The sequence below is a fragment of the Thermobia domestica genome, chromosome 15 (genome assembly GCF_964235325.1).
Source record: "Thermobia domestica chromosome 15, izTheDome1.hap1.1, whole genome shotgun sequence".
Lineage (NCBI taxonomy): Eukaryota > Metazoa > Arthropoda > Insecta > Zygentoma > Lepismatidae > Thermobia > Thermobia domestica.
Window position 1 is genome coordinate 166,365,882 of NC_137468.1, and position 27,879 is coordinate 166,393,760.

Genomic DNA, 27,879 nt, shown 5'->3' on the forward strand with positions numbered 1-27,879 from the left:
TGCCATATCAGGATGGATTTCGGAGTTCCAGATAAATATATGGGTAACTGATCTTTAAGGATATATTGAAATCAACTCAACAGGTCACCTGCACCAACGAACTTAATTTGTAACTTTTAATCCTCTACATCCCGGTCAAAATTAATGGTGATCCATCACGTACTTCTTCAGTTTTTTTTTTTAAATCTTCCGGACGAATGGGATATAGGGAGAAACAGAGTAAATATGAGGGGGTATCAAAGTTTGTGCAATCACCTTGAAGGTAATGAACTGTGAAGCAACTCGGACATGCATTTTAAAATTAGGTCCTTGCAAGTAACTGAAGAAGAAATGCACTGAATTCATCACAAAAAAAGGTACTGCTACTGGCAAACAATGCAGCAGCTCATTCCGCCTATGCATCCATGATGACGGCATGGGAATTGGGATATGGAATATTGCTCCACTCAATACTCAGCAGACCTAGCACCAAGTGACTTCTTTCTCTTCCCAGAAATAAAGCGTACACTCAAAGGACGCCATTTTGACCGTAGGGATAACGTCATTTCTGAGAGGGAACAGTGGTTTCAAAGCCAAACTGTAGACTTTTACAAAACGGGCTTACGGAAAGTGAAGAACCGCTGGCAAAAATGTGTCGCTAGGCATGGTGACTACGAAGAGGAGGACTACTTCCATCACAGTGTCAGAATTATCCAGAGTGGATTTCTTCTAAGTGATTGCACGAACTTTTTGATACACCCTCGTATACAGTTTTTGGTAAACCATACTGATAAAAAAAAATATATATATATTGATTACTTTGTTTTTAAAATGTTAAATGAATGAGTCATAGTAGCTTGGTATTAAAAAGGATTGATAATCTCCGACCAATGAATGAATCGTGCAGTGATACACTTCATATGCATGAGTAAGATTTCATCAGTCTGTTCTTATGTTCTTTTCATCCCAATCCTCCGTTTACTCAAATGAAAAAAAAAAAAAAAAAAAAAAAAAAGATTGTGTTTGTTTGGCGTCCAGCAGTAAAGCCTTGTAAATTGAAGAAATCATATAGTAAACTTATACGTTTTGGCACAAGAAAGCTTGGAAATACACAGGAAATCTACGGACATGAAGTTGGCATATGGCTCATAAAGTGCGGAAACGAAACAGAGGTACTTCAGGTACAGTACGTTTAAATGTGCAGCATTTTAAACGAAAAGGAAATTATAAATCTAAGATAAAGTCCTGACATATTGGGAAATGCTATAGATAAGCGATCACACATCGAAAAGGTAATGAGTCATCTTTAACTGTTCCATCAGTACCCATTCTTCAATGAAGCTTCTATTGGAAAATTCCTACAAACAAGGACACTTTCACTCAACGAATAATTTGGACTCCCAGTTTCAGAGATACGCTTCATATTATATATATATATATATATATATATATATATATATATATATATATATATATATATATATATATATATATATAGGGTATCACGATCATCCCCATCAGTTGTGGTTGAAATCGGTCAAGTATAAGCTGGTAAAACGGACTGAGCTCTCCCAAACTTCTAAGTTTCCTTTTTCTTAAATAATGTAATAAGAAAATACTCTTCCTCGATAACTTTCACCAATTTTCTCTTAAATTTTGATGCAATATGGCATGGGCTTTTTTAAATATCCATACTGTTTGGGGTTGAAATCAGTCAACAATGAAGGGCTAAATTTACCCTCTTTCACCTGATTAAAAATATGCATTTTTATAATGTGGAAAGCGAAAATGGAACTCTTGTCGGTGAAGTACGATTTTTTTATTATTGTATTTTTTTGTATTCAGCGCTAAATTTCGAAGAACTTGCCAAAACCACGTTGATACCTCAAAAATTGAGGGAGTAATTAAATGTAAAATGTCTTACTGTAGAAAGTATTTTTCTTGAAAAATCGCCTTTAAAAGTATCAAACCTATCTCGTAACCTCGTTTGATTGCATTTCCATCGCATTTCTCATGCTTCAGTGCATATTTAAACCATTGAGATTGTTACAGAGGACAAATCAAAGTATTATAGTCAATCAAAAATCGAAGAATCTATTTTTTGACTTAAGCCTTTAAAAATGCTCATTTTGAACACCTTACTTCATCGACAAGAAGTCCCTTTTCGCTTTCCGCATCACATACAGTCATATAGGTAAGACTATAAATCTCCAATGTAAAGAAACAAACAACATTTTCGCTTCCTTCTATAATGCACAGAATCACAAGTGCAGTGAAATCTCTGAATAACGGACACTTATCGGACATGTTTACTTGTCCGTAAATGAGAAATGTCCGTTACGGAGCACTACAAAAATCGATTTTACCCATAGAACATGTGTTGCGTAAATTGAATGAATTGAGTTAGGGTTCCTTTCAGTGGCGGGGTTATATGCGACACGGATCTACAGTTTAACGTAGAATCCGAACCACATGAGCTCCCTCCGGGAATCAAACCCAAGTTTCCCATGCCAAAGGATCGTACGCTAACCGCTTAGCCACGATGGAGCTCCTTAACTGAATCCAAATAATGTAAGCAGTGTTCGAAGTATTGGAAAAATTATTTTGCAAATCCCTCTCTGTAAGGAACAGAAGTATCGTATGGATGTGTACTGCAAAATATAATAATAGTGTGAAAATTTTCTCCTCAGATGCAAGACATACGTTCATAGAAGTCCCTTAATTCACTTACTGAATGCAACTTTATTACAAAATACTGAAAATGTTGACAGAATTAAACCAACATGATGGTTTATGAATCTCTTAGGGGAAAATAAATCTCCAATGGTTCGATAGGAGGGATCAACTTAAGATTAATTTTTAAACTGCAGAAGGATTTTTTTTGGGGGGGGGGGTACTAAGTATATACAATCAAAGAATGATTACTGTCCGTTATGAAGAAATTAAAATGTTGGGGTAAACGAAAATTGGTCATATCCGTATCTGAGAGTGTCGGTAAAAGAAAAAATTCTGTCATATTAATACACACATTTTTGTCGAGACAAAAAGGTTTGTCCGTATTATGGAGGTGTCCGTTAAGGGAAATTTCACAGTATTAGATAAAAGAAAAACAGTTTAGTGGAGAAACTGCGCTGCATGCAAATTTCTCAATTTACGGCAAATGACCCGCTAATGACGTCACAATACTTTTCAGCACAGTTTAAGGAGGTAAAGTAATTTGGAAATCTCAGAAATTAAAAGACTAAAGATTGTTGCTGAAGTCGGATAATCGTAAACACTATATCATAGTAGTGAGGGGATATTTCTCACGACTGGTCCCGTAGAGATTCCAACAGGTAAGACAACAATAACAACAGAAAACCACTGCAGTGGCCAGCAAAGTTTCATCCCCTTCCCCCGCGAGCAAAGAAAAAGTGAGATGAGATGAGACCCGAGACTACTCTTGAGACCTAATGGCATAGTTCTGAAAAAAAGTCCTCTGAGGAGGAGGAAGGAATGCCGCGTGAAGTGGAGAGTGAAGCTTGTGCTGGGAAGAGGTCGAGTGACGTCACAACACACTTTCACTCCTGAGAGAGCAACACTGTCACCATTTTGTACCAACCAAAACACGATGACTGCTGATGTGTGTCACGACAGACGGTAAGGTACAAAATTATGGCTGAAACATTTTCATGTGGAAGAATGTAACTCTCACAAACTATTGTGTGTGAGCATATGTATATAATGAAACACTTCTGTTTTTCCAGCTTGTTTTGCAATACAATGTACTCCTTCAGGTTTTACCAGCTTTTCCGTCCACTAATCCCCAGACGGCACGAACAAAACATCCCCCACAAAGGTTTGGGCGCAACCCGTCAAATTTAAACCATTTTTTAAAAATAACATTCTACCCTCCCAAATGTATCTTTCTCTTCCTAAATTTACCTATTTGAGTTTGATTACTTATTTTCAATGAAAAATTATACCCCCAAATATTTTAATGTAGGCAACCTGCGCCCTAAGACCCGAATATGAGCAACCCTGGACACGGGTTCGATCCCCAAATGGGAGCGGGATTTCTCTTTTCTTATCTTCTCTTTCCAACATGGATCAGGATTTCACCCAGCATCTATAAAGTGGATACTAGGGGGAAACTGGAGGCAAAAACTAACGAAGTGTGATACTGACTACACTACCATCATCTAAGTCGAGAAGTAGTGGACCAGATTCAATTACATCTTGCCTAATCCCATCCTGACTAACTACTTATCAGCCACTGATTTCACCGAGACAACATTTTTATCTAGCTGCACCAAAATATTGTGTTGTTTACGTACGTAGTGAAGATAATACATGTTATTCTTTGTTTCACAATGTTATCATATAGGCTAACTCTCCCAAAGAGTTACGTCCTTTATCTGAAGTATTTGCTTTATTGTCTGCCTCGTATATCTTCTTTTTATTTATTCCAGAAAGTTGTTGAATCATTTCAACACCGGCACTGTAAGGACAACGAATAATTATGGTTTCAGAATTTCGTAGTAGTGATGGCTAATAATCTAGTACAGAAATTCCCTCCTTGAATCTTGCTACCATTTCAGACCAGAAGGGAATTTCAGTTAACTAAAATAAATAAATAAATAAATAAATAAAATAAAAGTAGTCGATCAAACAGTTATGAAAACACGAAGTTCAATTGATTAGTCTGGTCATACTCAAGCTGTGTATCACGAGAAACGGCAATATCAGAAGAACACTCACTATACGTCCTATTTCCCCGCGGACAGTGCCTGGACTTAAAGATCTGTCCCCGGGCAAAATCCGTTCCCAAATATATCTTTGAAGGGTTTGGTCGAAAAATCTAACCAACAACCACCAAATTGTTGGATATATATATATTTTTTTAACTTATAAATTATTGTAACGAAAGAAACTGACCAAAGCTTCAAAACACACTGAAAGTGTTGTTATAAATTATTGCAAAAAATTGCATCTTCCAACAACCTTCTGCTCGACTTTCCGCTTTTAATTTATGTTTACTCAATGAATTTCTCCTCTTAAATTGTTAGTGATTATTACGAAGATTAAATTATTTTGAGGAAAGTGCATGATGTAAACACACAAATATAATTAGGGTTGATAAGTTTTTCGACCATACCCATCATTTATAGTCTTAAAGAATACGACTCATTCTTGAGTTTTATTATATTTGGAATTCGCAAAACTTGAAAATTTGAAAACACGTCAAGAAGAAATTTTCTCAACAAGGTCTATTCTTCGAGAAGAAAAAAAAAAAAAAAAAAAAAAACATACAAGTAATGAAAACAAAGCTAATTCTTGACTTTCATTTCTGTACTTGTTTCAATACAGTAAAGTCATTTCCAATTTTGTCAGGGAAGAAAACAAGACATTCCACCGATATAAGAATTTCACGTTTCTTATTAGACCTACTACATTACTACACAAACGATTAACAAGAATCCAAAGATTGCAACCTTGGTCAACAATTTTAATAATGATTTTTAAAAAACGCATCAAAAGATTGCAATCTTGCCCAATAATTAGTTTTTGGATATTATTATTATTATTATTATTATTATTATTATTATTATTATTATTATTATTATTATTATTTGAATGGCCCTAAATGGAGTTTTCGTATTTTCTACGTTTCAGTTTTCTAATCATACTGAGTTAAGTGATAGTTTGGGTTTGGCTACACTGAATGTAGTTCTGCAGACATAAGACGTAGAGAAAAATTTTTGATTCAAATCTATTGTTAGTTTTTGGATCAGAAATCGAGTTTTTTTTTTTTTTTTTTTTTTTTTTTTACGGAATAAACACATCATACTGAGTTAAGTAATAGTTTGGGTTTGGCTACACTGTATTAGTTCTCTGGATATAAAGCGTACAAGAAAATTTTTGTTGAAATATACTGGATCTTTTGATCCCAAAAGAATGTCTCAATCAAATTTCAAATTTAGGGGGGAGGGAAATCGCCTCCACCATCCCAAATGACGCTCCTGTTTTAGTGTATTATCTTACTAATAAAAAGGTAGATTTTGTACTCGACAATCACTCCGAATGAAATTGGAAAGCGTCCTCATGTTCATTCAAAAAAGCCAGGTGGCCACACACACACACACACATATATATATATATATATATATATATATATATATATATATATATATATATATATATATATATATATATATTGTTGAGGAATACAATGATTGTTATCGTTGATCCAGAAGTCAAACCATCACCTTCAGACATGGGCGCCCAAAGGAGGGGCAAGGGGACAGGGCCCCCTCTAGCTCACAAAAACAATTTAAATTTCTTAAAATTTTCTTTATACAAATAAAAAAAATACCAAACACAGTATAGCAACCAGGGAGATGCCCCCTCCAGAAAATTTTCTTCGGGCGCCCAGGCCTTCGGAGTAGCAATGAGATAATTAAAAAAATATATATGTTCTTCAGAACATAAATGATTAATAAGTGGAAATATTTACTTCTCAATACGGTGAAATCGTTCACTAATGTTTGTACTGCAGACAATGAGTGACAGGTAGCTCTACTGTTGTTTATAAGATAAATATTTTGTATTTTGATTATTTCTTTTGTACACACGTTCATACATCTCGAATTGTGATGGGTACAGCTCTTGAAACACAAAACAAGCATCCTAGATGTACATGTTAAGAGAGTATTTTTTTTTTTTTTAAGTAGGAATAACAATCTACAATCCACACGTTATCCATTAAATCTATGAAAAATACAGTAAAACCCACGTTGTCTTCCTTTTTCGATCGACAAAAAATATTTAACGTACAGAAGAACAGCATAACGTTATCAAATTCCCAGGTGAGCAAGTTACAGCTGGCCAGTGACTAGGGTTGCCAATGTCACTATCTGTACAGGTTTGTCCTTTTTTTTACGATCTACAGTACTTTCCTATTCTTTATGAAGGTTGTACAGCACGCGCATTTGTCCTATTTGCTTATTAGTGGCAGTGCTCGAAAAAAATTCAAGCTAAATTTCTGAGATTTTTAACGTTTAAGGACACAGGTTTTTACCCAAGTAAATTTAGCTCCTCTACCCTGTCTAGTAACTATAACATCTTGCAAATACTTTTTTATATTTATATAATATTTTGCATTCGAAAGTCGATTGCCCAGAAATCGTATCCAGCTTAAGTATATCAGTTCCGTTGACTAAAACACTGGAACATGAATCATAATTTCTTTAGTATCAATAAGTCAAGCACTGACATAATGACTAAGTCACCGATAGTAAGAATCAGTGCTGCCTACAATAACACAGTCAAATTATGTCCAAAAATTCATGTATGTCCGAACATTTAAGAGAGATGTTACAGATATAATGAAGCAATGCACCAAATAAGTAAACAACTAATATTGGTAATCAACACATTATTGGGAATATTATACTTTTACTGAAGTAAGAATTATGTGTAGTCCGAACACTGTAATTGGGATCTATCCTGTTGTGTTCTATTTAATAAATAAATAAATAAATATGAAAGAGGGTATTTTCCCTACATTTGCTTCATGGAAGGACGGTTAATATTACACATTACAGAGTCTCTGCCCTCACCGCTGCACACCTTTCATAAGGTCTACGTCCTATGTAGCCTTGGTACTGAATGGGACGCTCAACCAACCAATTAAAAAGCCTTATTAAGTACATGAAGTACCTAATAATCAAAATGGTCAAGTAATTAAGCGTACTGCTGAAAAAAAATCATATATTGTGAAGAGTCTTCCTCCCGGCGAAATTAAAATACCGCTAATTTTACAGTAATTATGTGATATCTTCAAATAGACAAAAGATAATCGAAATGTGGACCAAAAGCGCCCTAGACAATATTATTTTACATGAGAAACCGTTATCACGACTCACTTATCTGCTTTCGATTTCGAGCCATTTTGAAAATCGGCATTTATTTTCGCGTTTCTAAACAGCTGAAAGCGGAAAGCCACTAGGTGACTTGTGATAACGGTACCTCACGCAAAATAATATTGTCTAGGGCGCTCTTGTTCCATATTTCAATTATCTTTTATCTATTTGAAGATATCACATAATTACTGTAAAATTAGCGGTATTTTAATTTCGCCGAGATGAAGACTCTTAAATACCAAAATAACTTCTGAATAGCATGTGTGTTTAAAAATCTGCTTTCAGTTTTTAATTATCTTACTAGCGCTGATTACCCGTTTCGCTGGGTTAAAATAAAACGGCATCGGAAATATTACTGTTCGTCTCAGCGACCTCCGAAAACTATGGATTCTGTACTAACATCGGGCATTTCCGATCACTTGTATATATCTCCCCCTCCCCCAACTTCAGGGGCTGAACTTGGGATTTAAACATCATCGGAAGTGTCACTGTTCATCTGTGACACTGAAAACTATGGATTCGACACTAATATCGGTCATTTTTGATCATTTTTAGATATCGCTCCCCCCTACATTGTACCATCAAAGTAAAATGATCAAAACCATTCCAGACATGAACCTCATCTATGTTGAAAATTTGATCAAGATCGGTCGGGTGGTTCAAGAGTTATTAAATCGCAAACAGTGTCACTTTCATTTTTATATGTACAGCTAGGCAGGCTCGTATCCAGGGTGGAAAAAATGAAATGAAAATGAAATCTTTGAGTTTTACGTCCCACGGTTATGCCGGTTAGGCTAAAGGATGATGAGAGATGAATGAAACGGTGGAATGAAGAAAGTGGGTGGAAATGGGAGAACCCCGAGAAAACCCACGAGCACGGTGTTTGTCCACCACAAAGTCCACACGGCGCGAGCTGGGATCAAACCAGGGACCCCAAGCAGCGGAGGTGAACGCTCTACCACTGAGCCGCCGCGCTTCCTCCGTATCCAGGGTGGGTCTAGGGGGCCGAGCCCCCCCTAAATTTTCGCTGCCCCCCTTAAATTTTTCACAGTAGGCTTGCAAATGAACTATAATATAGTTAGATCGGCCCCCCCTAACTTCGGCTGCACCCCCCTACAATTTTGGGCTGGCTACCGGCCTGCAGCTAGTTATATAGATTTGACAACGCGTCCTGTATTTGCAGACGAGAAATACGGCAATTCTACCAATGAAGAATTTTACCGTACAATAAAATGTGGTCAAAACAACTACCCTTAGCTCCATAGGAAGCAGACAACTTAATAATATTAGGCTATCCCGACTAATTGAAACTATGGAATTTACTGTATTCTAACTTACAAAAAAAAAAAAAAAAAAAAATACCCGTGTTGTGAGCATAAAATTTAAAAGGTAAGATAATGGAAGCACCTTCAACAATGATAAAGGTATTTTAACGAGAGAAATCCTGCAGAAAGATAAAACACTTTTCTTTTCGTGCCTGTTCCGTGGCTTTATTCAAATCATGACCCACCCAACTGAGAACACTTGGGTATCCGTCTTGGCAGCCGAATTAAAAAGAAGAGTGGCCTCTGAGAAGAACAAATATTTAATTTCTTATGCAAATAACGAAAAACCCATCTACAGATTCTGCACTCACCCTCTACACTGTTGCCAAAGCTACTTGGATACTCCTCAGGTTCTTGCTTCATGAACGCCACCATTTAAAAAAAAAATATATATATATATATATATTATTATTACTCCTTTCTGTGCTCAATGTTCCGTAATATTATCACTATACCATGGTCAATGATCACATACACACACATACACTCACACACATATACACATGACACACACGTTTAGACACCACAAGCACATAAACACTGAAGCACAATCACATTCTCAATTGCTACAGGAAATAATCAACAGTCTGCAAGCGTTGTCTTCAAGGACATGATAGTGGAAATTCTATGCCTGAGGCAGTTTTATGGAAGCTGTACTTTTTTTTTTCTGCTACTAGCAACAAGCGTGCCAACCCAAAACAATGGTTGCAGCACGAAGAACGATTGAAAAAACCTGTTCCAAAAGTCTCTGGTCTACTCTTTTGGCCCCAAACACACCGGTGAGGTAGTGGCGTGGGAGCAAAAGGACCTATTTGTCCACTAACAGAGAGAAGCCAGGGCCACATTCGCCATCGTTGACCCAAATTTTTCTCGGCTCGTAGCAGTAGCGGTTGGCAGAAAAATATAAAGAATGCCGTGCAAAATCTTTCTTTTTCATCTATCTCTTACTTAGTCGGCCAGGTGGAAGGGACGGGACGGGACGGCGCGGAAGGCCTTCCACCAGAAAGAAAGGAAGAGCGCGCGGTGGAGGCGGGGCAAGGCGGACACATGATGGTAGTGGTAAGCAAGCTCAAGGCTGACCGGTTGTTTGACCGAGCGGACAAGCAACCGGTTAAAACTGGAGGAAGAGAACGAACGGGTGAAAAAGGAGAAAGGAAGAGTGGAATTTTTGGCTCCAAGGATTGAATAGAAGTTTATAAAAGGAACAAACCAACAACTGTTTTGTGGTTTGGTCCAAAATGCACTGGACCTGCCAAACTTAGCTCAACTGAAAGATGTATAACCATTACAAAAAAAACCGCTAACTGATTGTTTCCTTCAAAACCAAGAAAAGGATTGGCCCTCTTAGACGCCCAACAATACAATTCCTACAAAGGAAAAGAGAAACCACGTTATCATTGAGTGTAATAGAACGTATTTTTCTGATGGTCCAAAGTCAACAATTTACTGATGTATCAATAAAACACGTCTACAAAGTACGAAGAAGTAACTTAAACAAGTTTCGATACAACATTTGGTAATGAAATAAGATACAGCGATTAAAAAAAAAAAAAAAAAAAATCAAAAGGAAGTACGAATCTCGAGCACTAATTTTCTTGCTCAATTATAATTTGTTATGGGAATAACTATAACTTCCGTCAATAAACTATTATTTCTGAATACTTGTCGCTAGACGCAGAGCATACTACAATATGCCAAAAGATGTCGCTTGTGGGCAGGCAATTTGAAGGCGACTCGAAGATTTGGATAGGGGAAGTAATTAGTAATTTTAAATCGACAAACTGCATGCACGCAGTTTATTATTAGCAATTAGCGTGGCACAGTGAGACGTCTGTTTTTAATAAATAGAATTGCTTGTATAATTCTATTTCAACTTCAAGTAAAATATTTACTCCCTGGAAAGTATTTTAATACAAAGTGAAATTCCTGAAATTTTGTAAATTCGATCGTATTTTTATTTTATTTTATTTTAATCGTTTTTTTTTGTTTGTTTTTTTTAAGTGAGATGTCGGACCAGTCGTCTGTTTAGGATAACGTTTATTTCGTTTTAATATAAATTGTATTGTCAAAAATGCTAGAATTGTCAGATTAAATTTAGCCAAACGTTATAGATATTCATGAGTATAGCATGAGATTTGATAATGAAATTTAGGATTCTTCACATTCAGTAAGATCTATAAAAAAATACTATATCCAGAATTATGTAACAACTTTTTTTTTCAATCTTGATGAAACCATTCAGTTTTTTAAAAAATGTTATTTTATTACCAGGACTGTTATTCGATTTAAATTTTATTTTATGTTTTGCTAATTAAACTTCTATAGATGTCACCCGAAGTTCAGTGTACCTTGGTTGAATTTCCGGCAGGTGCACGTATGGTTCGGACAGTAGCGTACGCAGGAATTTATTTCGGGGGGGTCCAAACTCAATATGAGGGTATCAACAAAAGTCGAAATTTCGGAAGGGGGTTTCGGACCCCCAGGGCCCACCCCCTGCGTACGTCCCTGGGTTCGGATCTCACGTTAATCTGTAGGTCCACGTCTCACATAGTCTCGCTGCTGAACGGGACAGTAACCTGAAATCCAACCCAAAGTTCAGCGTTATCTTTTCAGTTAAATCCCAACCTAATTTAAGCAAATAAAGAATCGCCTAGCAAATTTTCCACTTCAGAATTAGGTTGAACGCTGGACTGACTTTCTTTTCTTTCTTTTTTTCTTTCTTTTTTTTCTTTCTTTTTTTTTAAGTATGACTTTGGTAGTAGATTCACTATTTTATTGATTATTTTTTTTTATTATTATTTTGGCAATCCAATAAATTCCTTGATGAAATTAATTTAGCTACCAAAGTAAAATATCAGCACAACTTTTCCCATTCAAACAACGTTAGAAAAATATTTTTACTACAGCTTTGCAGCATGTGTAGCCTGATTGGAAAATTTGAATAATGTGTAAATATAGTTCTAATTAATTGCGTGCCTATCCCTCTGAAAAAACGGAGATACCCAGGAGAGATCGAAATTAATATTGTGTTTATTAATTGCTTTATCCCTACTGTCAGTCAACACTAGGCTTGGCGACCTGAGGTTTGAACTCTATGGACTCGTTCTCAGCTCTTGAGGCCGTGGTGGCTCAGTGGTAGAGAGATCGTTCACGTCTGGTGTATGGGGTCCTTGGTTCGATCCCAGCTCTCGCCAAGTGAACTTTGTGGTGGACAAACACCGTGTGCGTGGGTTTTCCCGGGGTTCTCCCGTTTCCTCCCGCTTTCTTCATTCCACCATTTCATTAATTTCTTTTCATCACCTCTCCTTTAGCTTAGCCGGCATAACTGTGGGACCTAACACTTAAAGATTTCATTCTTTGTCGATCTCAGCTCCCCAAAACAAGTAATACAGATAAATAGGAGTGATTAACATTACCTTGTCTGACAGAGACATTTTATGCAAATTTTAATCTGCATATTAAAATCATTACGGTACGATTTCGAACAGGTACCAGAAGTCAAATTATAGATTTGACTCACTCACTGTAAGGAAACAAATGAACAACGAGTCTATAGCTGTGTAAAAGACCTATACATGTTTCATCCAATTTATCCCTTCAAAATTCCACACAAGAAAACCTGGATATTCATATGATAGAAAAGTGCGATCATGTCAAACATGTCTATAGAATCTGTAGACATCAGTGCCTATTGACGAACAGTAGACAGAACAAATGTGAGATCATACAATACAGAAAGCACAGTAATTGTTCTGTTGGGCATTGCACGTGTGCAAAATGTATGTCAAGATAGCCCGAGACCCATGTCTTGCGAATACGCAGGTGAGAGTTGACGGATAGCGTGCATACATAAGAAACCATACTTTCTACGTAACCTTCTTCGCATTGTGTTAGTCAGCGCCAGTTGTTCGTTCTTCCGCAAACAGCACCTGTAAAAATGCATTAAATGTTACAATACCCACTGCTAATATAGAAGGCCTTGAAGATGTAATTATGGGAAGACAAATGATGAGAAGAAAAAAAATGCCATAAATATATATGTGTGTGTATGCATTCTTTTGTGAAACAACTGTTTTGTGCGGGTGTCAATATCTACATATGCCACATGCTTTCTTTTGCACGAAATATTGTGTAACAACTGCTGGGCATTTTAGCAGTAACTTTACAAACACCGGAAATAAAGGTGTTATCGTTCAATTTATCGATTCAAGTTAAAGATAAACAACTATTTATGCCATGTACCTTAATCACATTTAATGAATTCCACGGATTTGTCATGAGGTCTCGGGTTCGATTCCCGCTGGCAGAACATCAAACGCATTACATTGGTTGAGATCCCGCTTTAACTCTAGATCTCGTTCTAAAAGCCTCGCTGATGGCAAATAACATAAATCCGAATCAATCAATCAACCCACTGATACGTGATGTTCTGCACAGTCATTCGTATAGGAAGAAGGAGGGATAAATGCCCATTCTAATGTCTTCGCATATTACGAAAGTTCCACTGAACTCCACACAATATCAAAATAAGTCAATTCCATACACTTGGAATGGTCGAACTACTAAAGCTTTAACATTATTATTATTATTATTATTATTATTATTATTATTATTATTATTATTATTATTATTATTATTTTAGGGGAACATAGTGTCTCAGTGGTAGAGCGGTTACCTGTGGTGCGTGGAGCCCCTGGTTCGTTCTCCGGCCAAGTAAGTTTGTAGGGGACATCACGTCCATGGATTTTCTCGGGGTAATCCAGTTTCCTCCCACATTTTCATTCTGGCAATTCTTCCATCGTAATTCACTTGCCTTAATCATCCGCGTCTCCCTGAGCCTAAAGGGCATAATAGTAGGACGCTAAACTGAGAGAAAGATTATTATTTTACCAGAAATTTGCGGGTCCAGTACATAATTATCTGAACCCAAAATTTCTAGTGTTGCCCACGACGCAAGTTCAAAGTCAAACTACAAACATGATAATTCTTGTCTCGTTTTCGAAATAATAATAGAGATGAGACGATTGTCTTTGGGATGCTAGATCTAGGATGTAGGGTGGATGCTGAACAGCCATGCGGGTTGGAGCATTGTCATGTAGTATGTAAGCTGAACGGCAATTGATTCGGATGACTGTCTCCAACGAACTGACGCAGCTAGACGGTTGAAATTAATACATTATTTATTCTATAGATGGCAGTATATGTCACGAAGGGCGCGATATTTCACTGTCAAGCCGGAAACTTTTCGAATTACCCTCGTATACATGACTTGATCTCATAGAAAGTGTATACTAAAATAATCAGCACGTGCAAAATTATTTGTGCCTCCTACCTAAAAGACGCTATAGCCGAGGCTCAATAACCAGTATTACACACAACGACCTCCTCATTTTATTAAATTCATGTGAGGGAGCATTCAATATAGCCATTTCAGAAGATCTCGTTGAGAACTTAGCTGGATTATCCTGAAATTTACAAAACAACATATTCCAGAAACGCGGAACTCTTTTTAAGTAACTTGTGCTGTAATCCTTACAGAGTTATTGGTTAAGATTCGCGCAAGCGCAGTACGCGCGTACGAGCTTGTGGAGTTCCATAAGAAACCTCATGCACCCTATTTATTCCCAAGTGTAATCGCAGCAAAAACTGGAGTTTTGCTCTAGACTGCTCCTGATTTTCTTTTCTAGCTGTTAACACAAAGCTTAAAATTCAACGTCCTCACCCTCATTGATGATGTGGAATTGAAGGGATAGACGTATTATGAGATTGAAATTGAGCGGGGTTTAGAAATAGGACCACACCTGGTTGCGTATACCTTAATCTCTTACCTGAACAGAAAATTAGTTTATATAGGGCCCGTAGTTCTATCTTTTGTCGAAGGCATTAACCAAAATTCCCCTGAGCGAATTAAAAAAAAAAAAAAAAAATCTGCCTCATTCATGTAGGTTGTTCATTCGTTGCTTTGTGAAATACCCCGTTCTCTCTCCAGAAAAAAACAATCAACTATTCTTATATTGTTAGGCTCCACCTCTCAACCTTCTTCTGCAAGATTGATTGGCATTTTATCCGTGCAGTTTGGTGTTCTGTGTGTCTGCTGCATGTATATGCTCCACATGTGTACTGGGTGGGCGGGCAGTGAAAAAAAAGTTTATCCCGACCGTTCCCCTTTTCTATAATGGCAGTGTTGTTCTCTCGTTGATCAATCAATTCAATGGATGTTTGTTTGAAATTGAACAGAAGGTGGATGCGTAGGTGAACGCTTTCAATCGACCTGCTTGAAGGGTCTTCTCACAAGGTTATTCAGGCGAGGTGTGGACGTGGATACATCATGCAAAAAGTGGCAAATCTGCTTTCGATGGGTTAAGATTAGTTCTTAAGTTGTCTGTCCTTTCAATTCAATACCTTCTACACCTATTTCAAGCCTGATACACATCATAAACGATCACGAAGCCTTATAAGAGAGTGCACTATATTATTTACCTTCAGAAAATTTAGTGTTAAGAGTCTTCATCCCGGCGAAATTAAAATACCGCTAATTTTACAGTAATTATGTGATATCTTCAAATAGATAAAAGATAATCGAAATGTGGAACAAGAGCGCCCTAGACAATATCTTACATGAGAAACTGTTATCACGACTCAATTATCTGCTTTCGATTTTGAACCATTTTGAAAATCGGCATTTATTTTCGCGTTTCTAAACAGCTGAAAACATAAAGCCACTAGGTGACTTGTGATAACGATACCTCACGCAAAATAATATTGTCTAGGGCGCTGTTGTTCCATATTTCAATTATCTTTTATCTATTTGAAGATATCACATAATTACTGTAAAATTAGCGGTATTTTAATTTCGCCGGGATGAAGACACTTAAGCTTGCGTTGCCTAAGTCCTGAAAGTTTACTAGAATCCAAGTGTCCTCAGAAGGCTTGGAATCCCGCCCATTGTAAATGAAATCTTTCAGGTTTACGCCTCTCATTAGGCTAACAGAAATAATACAAGTGAATGATGGGAGAATTGGGGAAATGAGAACGTTGGAGGAAACGGGAGTACGTCCACAACAAACTTACTTGGCCGCGGATCGAATCAGGGACCCCACGCACCAGAGGTAAGCACCCTACCATTGTCCACCCGCTGTAAACAATAATATTGAAAGAAAAACAAATCTGGTGATGAAGAATCAACACGTGCTTAATAATGTGGATATTATACACACGCACAGTCTTAGAACTAAATGAGGAAAATCGTGATATATCAAACTGACTGCCTGAACCCTCTTGATGAAATTCTGCGTACGCCACTGCATAGACTGTTATTTAAATTCGCAACCCTTACATCCTGATTGTACGCTCATAGTTCGTTGTATTTTCACTCTAAAACAGTCATTTCCAACTAGATGCTCTGGGCGTCACTATTTGCTGCTTCCTTTCCTACCAAACCGTATGGAAAGAACAACGAGCAGACAGGAAATTTTCAACTGATAAAGGTAGTAGTACAGAGAATGGTTTTGCAGACACTATTCGTAGATATATGACCAACATACATTGCCAACATTTGTTTATTCCATTTTACTATCTCATCTTCTTCCCTCCATTGTTCTACCTGTTTCTCTCTGCCGGTTCTCTGATCCTAAAAGAGCGCGCTCCATCTGACATTTAGAAATGATTATACTAAGAGAAAGCATGGAAGCCGATCTTGGGGGATAGAGGTCCCTCCCCCGAAGTTTGGTTCCTCTCTCCAGAATCTGGAAACATCTGCTTGTATCTTTGCTCATTTGGGGTGGGGGAGAGAAAGGAATCTGCAATTTAATGTGGAGTCGAAATTATCTATTTACTTCATTGTCATCGGACATCAAACCCAAAATCACAACGAGAAAGTGTGACTGCTAAACACTAGATTTTGTCACCCTCACTACAGATTATCTCAGTAAGTTTCTGTATTACTGAGTAAATTCATTTATATTATGGACAAGTAGCCATTGTGCACTGGAGTATTCCATAAAATTTATGGAAAATTATATAGAATACTCCAGTGGTATTCTATGAGATATAAGGCAAGCTATATAATTACTTATTCAACTTGTTTATGGACGAAGTTTGAATATTCACCTCTCGGTTTTAATCACATTATGTTGAACACAGTCACTCCCTACCAAATACATAGGGAAGATGGGAGCCTGTCCTGTCATGTATTGGTGATAGTCTAGCCTTAAATAGTCCGACCCAAGCACAAAAGCAGATTTGGGGAGGAGGCAAGGCCCCCTTCAGGATCGGCGCCCGTTCTAATAAGATATGGTCTTGTATAACACGTGAACTAAGCACAATGTTGTATCACAATAATCAAATATGCGGCTTGATCCAGACATCTCAAGCTATTTTTAAGAGGTTTAGTATAGTATCCGTTCCAGGAGTAAAATGATCAAATAAATGTAATACCTTCTGATGAACGTCATTGAACTGAGTTTTGGTATTATTATTATAACCCCAGATAAAAAAAAAAAAAAAATGAATAGTATAAACGAGGTGGGAGCTCGAATAATGATCTCACATTAACAAAAAAGATTACGAAAAGGTAGAGAACAATGAACAAAGCTCTGTGCCTCGCACACAAAAGAAACAGTGGCCAATCATAGATGTAGATTCAGTAGAGAATTACCTTTAGCTGGCCTTGAACGCGAGAACTCTATTGCCTCCTTTCAAGATTGTACGTAAATGCCAGCCGCACGAAAGCTTCCTTTGTGAATCCTACTTTACAATCATTATATAAGTTGGCCAGACAAAAGGTTAGAGACTTATTGCCAGTGTAGGCAGTTCGTGGATAAAACAATCCCCTAGAAGAAATATCTAGTTATCTTCCGTATGTCGGGAGTATTAACAAAACCTATCACCAGGGCTGGGAATCAGAGTGTGAAGTAGATACTCCAAATTATTTAATAGGAAGGAGGATATGCTGCTCGAATCTTATTATTTGAATGGAAAGTTGTAATAAAAAAAACATTGGGATTGATGACTGACCAGAAAGGACCTGCAACAATTGCATTCGGTTATATTTAAACGCTACCATGTATTTTACTCGTCATCGACTATACAGTTTTAAGCCAGTTGAGAATGCTCCAATAGAACTGCCAGAAAGAATTAATTTTTCTTATTAACTTCTACAGGCTTTATACTAATTGTTGTACGTACTTTATTAGTATACTCATTAAACAATTCTTGTAATATATCTATCCATTTATAATTTCCTTGAGTACTAAATCTTTTCCACATGTTTTGTTTAAGAGTTGTGTTAAAACGTTCTACGATATGTTGTTTTACCAAGACATATGCTCAAAATTGAAAAATTCGCAAAATATCATCTCTCTATGATTTCCAGTTTCCGAGATATAGCTCCGTAAAGCTTCCGAAATCCGAACTTTTTTTTGGCCAATACCTCAGGAATGGTAAGAGTGACGCGAAAAATTCTATCACCTTCTCAGATAATTGTTGATGCTCTATCGAATGGAGGGCTCAAAATTAAAAAAAAAAAAAAAAAAAAAAAAATGCAAATAACAGACACACACAGAGAACTCAGTAACGAACTTTTTAAGTTCGTTGAATATTTACGGCACATAGGAGTCCCTCGTAAACTACTAAGCAACACCTGTCTTAGGTCCGAAGTTGAATTTTCGGTGGACAATTCACATTTATCGATACATACGTAGGATCTATATGACAGGTAGAAAAGCGGAGAAAGGCAGAAATAATGGACTAATCTATCACTTAATTTAAATGTACACCATTTACTGGCTACTGTTACACGTAAGGATTCCCATAAGACGAGACATCGCTTTTACATCTTTTCAAAACGACACAATCTCAACTCTTGCCCGGTAAGACACCCCAGTTATTCACATGTAATGCGTCGCCTTTGTGTATCTGTACCACAAGGCACTACAGAATATTTTGAAACTGTGACGACATGAATTCTGGTCTGCATCGTATGAATTAAAAATCTAAAAAGAAAAATTTCGAAGTGAAATAGATAAACAAACAAACTATTGATTTTAAAGTGTTGACTAATAGGTGTGGAGGAAGTAAGTTTGTGATTTTGAGGGTAGTATAAATTACGAATTTGCATATCTAAAGAAATAAAGCCTCGGATCAAACGTTTCATGCTAACATATATCAAAATTGCTGATTGGAAAATAACTCAAATGTATGATTAATGGAGTATTTTCAATATAAAGTTGTAATCGTTTCTAAATATATGTTAAGTAAATAGAGTTACATGCCTCACTGTGGGAGTTTCTACATCCGTGCACCGAGCCACCTTCTGTATGAAATCCGACCACTTCTACGTTAATTTGTAATGTAACACTGTTTCAAAGGTAACCCTACCATAAAGTAGGCGTGAATGGCTAAATTATAAAATATGTAGTAAATCAGATGCAGCGGAACCAGAAGGATACACTTTACACAAAAAGGGGCTTAAGTTTAGAGTTGCCCCTCCAGTCTGAAGTTGCCCTTGGACTTTGCAACATACAAAAAACAGTGCTTAAAGTATTAAACATCGTTACATTTCAATTAATTTCAGTACTCCGTGTGTTTCACAAAAATTTAAAAGGTTTTCTTCATTATTTTTGCGCATCCGTTACACCTGTTCGCCATATTCGCCATATTTTACAACTACCATGCTGCTGATACCTTCCGCAATGCTTCCGCATCCGGCAAATAGTTCTAACTTCCACATATCTTTTCTCGTATTAAACATAACTCTCCTGCCGAACTTACATTCCTAAACATCAAATAAAAACTTCAAATTATCATTTCTTACCTCATTTCTCCTGTAAATTTTCCTGATTTTTATAAAAAGCGGAGGGGTAACTCTAAACTTAACCCCAAAAAGGGATACTTTGAAAGTAGGTGCACTTACCAGGAAGTAGGTGCTCCCATGTTGCACATTCTTAGTTTTACATAGATCGAATTCCGGCACTAATCGTGCCTCAATCATTTTATGCTCCGAGTCAGTCTTAGGATGCTAGTATTGTAATTTAACCAAATTTTCCTGTATTTCTCTTTAGTTAGACTAGGCGAATGCAGAAAATATTCACAGACAAAACTTATCATCCCCTCTTCTCATCTATTGAACAGTAGATCAATTGAGAGCCCACAGTGCCTCAGTAGTAGAACGCTCACTTTCGGAGCGTGGGGTCCATGGCTCGATCGCAGCTCCCGCCAAGTGGGCTATGTAGTGGATAAACATCGTATGCACGGGTTTTCTCGGGGTTCTCCCACTTTCGTCATTCCATCATCATCCATCTCATCATCGCAGTCTTCCTCAGTTTCAGTGTATAGACGTAGGACGTTAAACAAGAAAGTAGATCGACCAATCGAGTTGCCGCAGGCTACAGTTTAACAATTATCCGGAACGCATGAATTATCACCAGTGAGCGAACTTATACAATTGTCTAAGTTAACATAATCTACATCGCTCTAGAAATGTATGTACAAAATTAAGAAGATGGCTAATTAGTAAAGTGGCCTACCATTTTACCGTATTTTCACTTCTAAGCATTATGTTATCCCTATTTTTTTGTAAAGAGCATTTTTGTTTTCTAAATAGTGAACTAACCGAAACTTACTTGGTCACAGGTTTGTAACACGGTATCAACACAACCATTATTCCTTGATTTGGGAATCAACTACCCAAAGAGTTCAGATTTTGTTATTCACAAAATATTTTCGCTCGAGCAATTCAGTCGCCAGATTGATTTGACTCTACAACTTGATCCAGCTTATTTCTAAACGAATATAAATAGGCTACATAGACACAAACAGTGGCGTATTTAGGGGGGCTTCCGGGCTTAACCCCCCCGAAATCTTTCTTACTATAGTAAAGTGTATGAAATATGTTGCAGAATTTTCATATTTTCAGGCAAAGATCCCCCCGAAACAAAATCGTAAATACGCCACTGGACACAAAACTCAAGCATAGACATATTATTTTGTTGTTGCTCTACTGATGCATTACATAAATCATGGACACAAGAAAACAGCATATTTCAATGTATATACAAATTATATAGTACATTGTATACAATATGCTACTTTCTTATTATTGCAGACTATACAGTCGTATCAAATAAAACGTGGCTGGCCTAAACCTCTATTTGAAAGCCTGTATTGTCATAATCGTACACAAGGCAGTTAAGTATTTTGGCCTAAAGATTTTAAATTGTCAAAAAAGTCTAATTTTTTTGTGAATAATAATAATACTCAGTGGCGGCCCTTGAGGGAAATCACATCATTTTTTTAAATCGCTACACGCTAAAGGAAGCAAGCTTCATACAACTTCGGAAAGTTGTACGTAAGAATTAATACATTACGTAAGCTCTCTTCCCTCAGCTTGTAGTATTTATTATTATTATTATTATTATTATTATTATTATTATTATTATTATTATTATTATTATTATTATTATACCAATGTGATTTTCTTCAAGAGCCACCACAGTTTTTTTTCTTTCTTAACGATACTCAGATTTGTTTGAGCACCAAAAGTTTACCAGTAGAAGTGTTTTTTTTTTTTCAATAGCAAACAAACATAAAAATTACGACACTATTCTTCGTAGCAATAACAAGAAAGGAATTACTTAGTAATACTGCGATCAAATATAAGTATTCATTATCAGTACTTGATGTCAGACTCCTTTTTAACTGACTTTTGAAAAAAAAAAAAAAAAGAAGAAGTTCTCAGTTTGACCTGTACCCTGGTTCGATCCGTAACCAAGTCCTGTTTCCTCCTACCTTCTCATTCCTCCGATTATTCCATCATTATTCACTTGCCTTGATCATCCATCTTCCTTAGCATACAGGGCATAATCCTGCGATGTTAAACTGGAAGTTTTCATTTTTTAAAGTTTAACCTGTATGTATGTAAGTACGTAAGGACGTTCGTGATTATATGAAGGACCGTTGGTGATATTTCGATGTAGTTTTCAGTATTCGACTAAGCTATTCCCAAAGGAGTTTTTACGCATAAAGTGTTTGAAAAAAGAATAATAATTACTTAATATTATATATATATATATATATATATATATATATATATATATATATATATATACACATACACTACGTTAGTATGCTTTTGGTGTGGGTATATGCGCGCATAGCTTCAACATAGATGTAGGCCTACACTCATGTCCAAAATCATTGTCACATGTCTATAAATATGTTGTTGTAGGAATATAATTTGATAACGAATTCGCCTGGTATTTCTTACAATGTTAGGATAATCGGCAAAGATATGTATGTGGCAAATTTCATGTCAAAAGAACAGTAAATAAGAACAATAAATCGAAAATAAAACTTTCTTGTCCATTTAGCAACATTTTGTTTTACTTATTCCAATTTTCGTATTTATAATTCTTTTTCTATGAAATTTACCACAAATATACATTTCCCAATAAGTATCAGTATTAAAAATACCCTTCAAAATCATTATCTAATTATATTCTTACAAGAAGACAGTTATAGATATGCAACAATCATTTTCGACATGAGTGTACCAATATTGATTATTCTTTTTTCAGTTCCAAAGAGTATACTTTTTAACATTATTTTTTCTAATGGACACTAGATCTAGTAAAAGTTCTTTTGAAATAGCACCACTGAGTAGTGTTCAAATTTTGCTGGCTCACGCTTTAGTTAGATCATTAAGGAGGTTCTGGCAGTAGATTGAATACCGTGACTGGCGTGATACAAGAAAGTTTCTTTTCAGAAGAGAACTCTCAGGTGACTGGGTAATAAACACCAGTATTGCATGCACAACCGAGATCAAAAATTCACTCACTCACAATCGTACCTCCAACACTATATCCGGTTGGCAAAAACTAACAGCAATTCTCTTGGTACAATTAACAGAATTCTGTTTCAACCGTGAACGAATGAAGGAAATATTTTGGAATAAAACCACAATGTATTATACACCACTATCCGACTTCCGAGTAATTGAATAGTTAGTTCCCTTCGAGTGCATGCTGTCGGACCCAATTCTTGATTGGGGGAGCCGATTTAGAATCAATTTTCGATTCAATTCAATCACACTAATTTGTCCTCTTCGAGAAGAAGAAAGGATTTAGCTATTAGTTATTTTGTCCAATGTTACTGTAATACAAATTGATTTACTAAGTCAATAAGAACCAGTACAACTTTCACCAAACAGCCGGCTGGAGAACTGCAGCAGGGAATATTGAATAATAATAATAATACCGTCAACTGTTACTTGGAAAGCTTGTTTATCTTTTTCATACTACCTCTTGTTATTTATTGCAATTAATTTTTCTTCTTCTTGTGATGTTTCTAGAGCTTAGTTCATGTTACCTTTTCCGGCAGTCATAACAAAATTTTACTGAGACCGAAGCCTCCGAGGAGCCATGATGTGCTGTTTCCAAGCAGCTCTGCTTTTAGGGTTACTTGGAAAATATATGTCTTTTCATAGTAGTAAGAACTGTGTGGAAGATGGGACTATTTGGGAAGAACCACTTGCAAGATCACACTTTTCTGAGAAGATTGATATGCAACATGCCTATGTTTCTTTCATTAGTTATGTTTCTAGTTTTTTTTTTTTTTTTTTTTTTTTTAAGAGACTTTTCTTTGTACAATCTTTTAGTTACACAAATAAATTGCTGAACCAATCTAAACTAACTGCAGTGGTAAGCTTGTCTTTCTGAAGGCCTACAGAACCAGTAAAAAACAAACAAACAAACAAACAAAAATAAAGTATTTGCAATATGCTTTTATATGTTTGGTAGTTTCTCAAACAATACAAGGGAAATTTTGGCAAATGCCAATACATGCATAAGCTCTTGAGACTTCTTTAAGACACTAAAACATGGCCTACCTAATTTTATGAAATTTATGTATGTATCAGATCAGTAATTGACTTAGATTGGTTTACAATATTACCTGGTACCATTTTTACAAGTGTATATTTGCAAAAATAACATACAGTACTACTATGATAATAATAATGTAACACAGTGCGATAAGGACAAAAATTCACATAATGAAATTCTTTGCTGCAAAGTCAACTTGTTCTCTGCGGTTGTAGGTAGATTCAGGAAAAACTTCCATAAGGTCATCGTTGTCCATCCCTTGATCAATTATCGTCATTTTTAGTAGAAAAACGGAAGATTTTTTTTTTAATGGCCACAGTGTGTTTCAGAAAGGAAGTGGAAATGTAAAGCCAATTCGTTTCATTAGGAAACTTCTGAAAGCAATGTTATTTAGCACAACCAGATAAAAATTACTTTTCATTACGGAAACACAGGGACAATTTACAGGAAATTCAAAAACGCACAAAAAAGTATCAATTGTTGTGAGAATTTTTAGACCAGTCTGTAAATAAGATAAAGCACTTTATGATCATCCATATTGTTTCTTTTAGGTGCCTACTTTTCATGGGTCTAGAAGAAAATGACGTATCTGTCATAGTTCTCTCGTTATTATACAATATAACAAAAAAATGTCAGTTTTCCAAAAAGCCACAAATTTTCCAAGTAATTCCAGTTTACGGTAATAATAATAAGAAAAACCAATGTATGAAAAGTAATTGGAAAGTTCTATTCTACAGAGCTAATTTATAAACTATAAGTGAAAGAATTTTGTTTTCTAGAAATGCCTAAAAGAAATGACGTGCACAATTTCTGTCCATTCTTGTAACATGCTTAATGTCTGTGACAGCTCGCGTGCACAATTCTATAACAAAAGAAGTCGAAAGTTGCAAATTATACGTCGCAAACCACAACTAAAAAAAGGTGCTTAGTCTGGCGATAAAAGGTGTCAGGGAGGAGACGTTTCTTTTATTTGCTGCGACCACAGTCACTGGAATGTCATTCAAGATGTTTTAAATCACAAATATACCATGTCCACTAGCAGCCAGAATGAAAACACACAGTAAAATAAGTCTTGTAAGAAAACGCAAATAGGAATTTCGTGTCTCTACTTTCGCGGTATAATTTTTCTTTCGCGTCACTTTTATTTCCATTTTGGAGATAATTCTAGTAACCATTTATTTGAAAAATGGTATAGACGCCGCCTACCACAAGGAACGCTATTGGAAGATGGCCAGACGCGCTGTTGTCATATCGGCAGGCTAATTTCTACATCACACATGCACTATAACTCTATGCGTACGTGTATTTTGTAATTTCGACTATACGCACATACAGCCATAGTCACATGTTGCAACAGCGCATCCCAACATTTTCCAATATCATTCCTTTATCTCCTATCAAGAACTATGAGTCTATAGATCCTCATCTTTCTCATAGGGGCCGCGATGGCTCAGTGGTAGAGCGCTCACCTCTGGTGCATGGGGTCCAGGGTTCAAACTTTGCTCCCGCCAAGTGAACTTTGTGGTGGACAAACACCGTGTGCGTGGGTTTTCTCGGGGTTCTCCCGTTTCCTCCCACTTTTTTCATTCCACCATTTCATTCATTTTTCATAATCACCGTCTCCTTTAGCCTAACCGGCATAACCGTGGGACGTAAAACTCAAAGATTTCATTTCATTTTTTTTTTCATTTTTCTCATCTTGCTATTTGAAATCTTTGACGTCATCCTCTCTGGTAGTGATGGAGTGTAGTTTTTAAGGCTCATATAATACGAGTAGTTGGTCCCTTAAAATAATAAGACACGAATTATTCCATATTTTCAGTTGTTTCTGAGATTCCGGAAATATATACTTTATGAACACTCTGTATAAGCCTTGCATTTATAGACTCATTTTCCCCCATCGTACGCCGTTTGTCACTCTCTATTTTCTTCACTTTTTCTTCATTCTCTAATTGCATGTAGAAGAAAAAACAACAACAATAAAACCAAATAGGTATTATAATGGTTGGCTAAGCTGAAATTGGTGTGCAATTAATGTTAGAAAAAATATATATTTATAAATTTTCCTGATTTCCCCTGATTTCCAGTCTTTTTCCTTGAGCTTCCCTGACCTGCACTATTTTCCCTGAGTTTTCCCCGATTTCCCTGACTAACAAGAATTCTGTAGATATAACGCTGGGAGTCAACGCGGTAACCATATATCAACTGGGCGTCTCCCACCTGGTCCCTCATACTTCTTTGTAACGCCACAGGTAACAATAATATTGATAATAGAAGTAATAGTAGTAGAAAAAGATAGATCATTTCATACCATTTCAGATCATTTCCTGACTCATTAGTACTTATGATAACAAGAATCTTTCCTTTCCGGAGTGGAATAAATTTCTCTAGAACACAAAACCACAACACATGGTTGTACTTAAGGTCATTGCGACCTTAATACCAGGTAGTAAGGATTAAAAAAAAACCCTCGATGCCAAGCCACATACGACTCCTCCATTATTGAAAAAACACTGTTTTTGTACACTGGATGTGAAGCAGGCTAACCAACAGATTTACCGATTTGGTGTAAGCTCTTCTCAAAAAAAGGTTATCAATTTCTCAACCACAATAGACAATTCCAAGGAAGCAGTTAATGCTATTTCTTTAAAGCATAATTTCATCAAATAATTCCAAGTTTCAAGACTATCATTTTTTTTCTTTCATTGTCCAATAGCTTTTACAATTGATCTAAATTGCGCAATTTTGAAATATATTGTTAGGGATTGAACAACTGGAAGTTTCCTTGACATGTTTTGGTTATTACTCTTCGGCATTGAAGTGGGGAAATACTACACGTATGGAAGAAAAATTTTTAAAATTACCCCTTATTTATTCTTTCACATGAACGCTTTTGTTACGAAAGGCAGAAGACTTACTTCACAAAGGCAGTCAACCTTCATAAACATTAGGATTTGAAAGAAGAAAATTAGTAAAATTTAATACTATTATCTGCTGAAATGGATTGGAACTATTATCTTATAGAATTCTAGATTTATGCATGGTGTTATAAAAATGTGTCAAAATATTTTGGGAATAGATTTCTCACATCAAAATAAGAAAAAAAGTCAATATGGACCTGTGCTCAAAAGTGGATAGTTTCATATGAACCTGTGCTCAAAAGTGAATAGTTTCATATGAACCTGTGCTCAAAAGTGGATAGTTTCATATGAACCAGTGCTCAAAAGTGGATAGTTTCATATGAACCTGTGCTCAAAAGTGGATAGTTTCATATGAAAATGTGCTCAAAAGTGGATAGTTTCATATGAACCTGTGCTCAAAAGTGGATACTTTCATATAAACCTGTGCTCAAAAGTGCATAGTTTCGGAGTTATAGGGTGCCGAAAACGTGAAACAAGTGAACTTTTAAAGTTCATAGCTCCACTACTATGGGACCTATCGTAGTCGAGTGAAGACATCATTGAGGAACTGGTATGTCAACTATCCAAATAGCCATGTTTAAGAATGCTCCAGTACTTGCACAATTTTTTGAGAGGTAGGTGGAGAGTGATCAAGTACTCCGAAACAGCCTTTCTACAAATGATTGTGCAAGTACCGGAGGTTCTGAAAGATGAATAGTTGGATAGTTTAGATACTAGTTCTTCAAGATGCCTTAACCCGACTAGGATCGGTCCTACAGTAGTGAAACTACAGACCTTTGTAATTCATTTTGTCAAGTTTTCGGCACCTTATGACTGCGAAACTATGCATTGCTGACCACAAGTCCATATGAACTTTTTTTTTCTTATTTTG

General features: G+C 36.3%; 1 protein-coding gene across 4 annotated transcripts in view; it reads right to left on the reverse strand.

Moving 5' to 3' along the window:
- The window catches only part of EcR (Ecdysone receptor), a 483,791-nt gene that overhangs the window by 214,442 nt on the left and 241,470 nt on the right, over positions 1-27,879 (reverse strand). Inside the window, exon 1 of one of the 4 annotated variants that reach the window (XM_081740374.1) lies at positions 9,520-10,010. The exons of the other annotated variants lie outside the window; for them this stretch is intronic. The gene's annotated coding sequence lies outside the window, so the exon portion shown is untranslated. Of the gene's footprint in view, positions 1-9,519; positions 10,011-27,879 lie in introns of those variants that run through there. 4 annotated transcript variants of the gene reach the window in all.